We start from the raw sequence: 1,664 nt of genomic DNA on the forward strand, positions 1-1,664 counted from the left end.
AAAAAATAATACCGTTATAATCAGGAGTAAGACCCCTCTCGATCCTAATATTATTATTTTTAATAAGAGCAATATATGTACGTATTGTATACTTATACTTCCTAATTATACGCACTTATTTGTGTATTTTTTAACGTATGGTAGCATACATTTTGTGTTACTGTCAGCCATTGTTATTTCTGCTTGTTTGTGAAATGTGCAAACGTTTGTGAAGACATTTATAAACGCGTTTTACTTAATTAATTAATTAAGAATTGTATATTAAAGTGGAAATCTCAGGCCGGGGTTTTAATGCAACTATTTTGCCGAAGTGTGCACATAAATAAAGTGTTTATTGTGTGAAATAGCGCCGAGAGGTTAGTTCAATTTACAAACTTTAACAACAAATAACTTAAAAACTAGAAGCCTGCTGCGGCTAAAAGTATATATATTTGCAATCAGGAGAACTCCCTCTATCGTTCCATAGCTACCTTAATGCGGAACTCCGGGGATGCCAAACTAAACTGCAGCCAGTTTGTTTATTAATGACATAATCAGTACTTGCCAATATCCAAAAATGCATGGTTATGCGGACGACATACAGATTTACTTGTCAGGAACTTTTGAGGACATGGCTAACTTGTGCGAGAATTTCAACAGAGAGAGCGCCTGCGTTTTCTTCGTTTTGACGTTTTTGTTCTCGGCTCTCACTATACGTTGCAAATACTGATGGTGGTTGGTTTCGCCGCACTCACTCACTTTGACTTTGCGTTTAGAAATCGCAGTTACTTGGCTACAACTCTCACTGTACACATCAATTCTGAATCGTCGGCATCGACCGATATTCGTTTCACTCGTCGTTGCTTTTGCGCTATTTTGCTTTTGCGTTCTCAATACGTTGCTTGTTGGCTTCTCCTTTGTCTTCGCGCACTTTGCGTTTGCGCTTTTAAACGTTGCTATTGCTGCTTCTCTTTTTCTTTGTCGTCGCTTGTTACTCACTATACTTGAGCATTGGCTTTGCGCACTTTACTTTGCGCTCTCCACTCGTTGATTTTAATGTTTCTTTTTATTTCACACACATATTTATGAGTAGCTTTCGGCCGTTAAAATATGCTCTCATTTTCGAATCTACTCGTCGCTTAAATTTTCACCGACGCCACTTCTCCTTTTTTTCGCTGCTTTTAAATTTCAATTTTCATGTCTGTGCATGAGAAATAACGTTCGACGCGTAATTTTCGTCTTTTCATATACGTACATATGTAGTACGATTTTCTGCACTTATGTCTTTTTGCAAAAACACGCACAGCACACTTTGTCTTGCGTTCTGGCTTGCACACATGCAAGCTTTACTGCTCCACGCACTTTTCACTACAAATTTGATGTGGCTATGCAATGCCTTTTTTCGTTTTAGACGTGTTTTTCGTCTTTATTTCACAATTCACGCACGCAATAGTTTTTACCACATTCACTTGACTTTTCTGGCTCTAATTGTCCATATCTCGGGCGAGTCCCCAAAATTTTGTGGTACCAAATTAATAATTCAGTTTATTGCCGCTTTGTTTTATATGTGGTATAATTATCAATTCATTTTAAAGTAGTGATACATTTAATTAACTTGTTTAAATGTTTAAATTAATTACATATAAGATTATTAACTTAAATTTGTACGCGTGCTTCTAGTTGAA

This window comes from Rhagoletis zephyria, unplaced genomic scaffold (assembly GCF_001687245.7).
Source record: "Rhagoletis zephyria isolate East Lansing unplaced genomic scaffold, Rhagoletis_zephyria_1.1 Rzeph_scaffold_00066, whole genome shotgun sequence".
NCBI lineage: Eukaryota > Metazoa > Arthropoda > Insecta > Diptera > Tephritidae > Rhagoletis > Rhagoletis zephyria.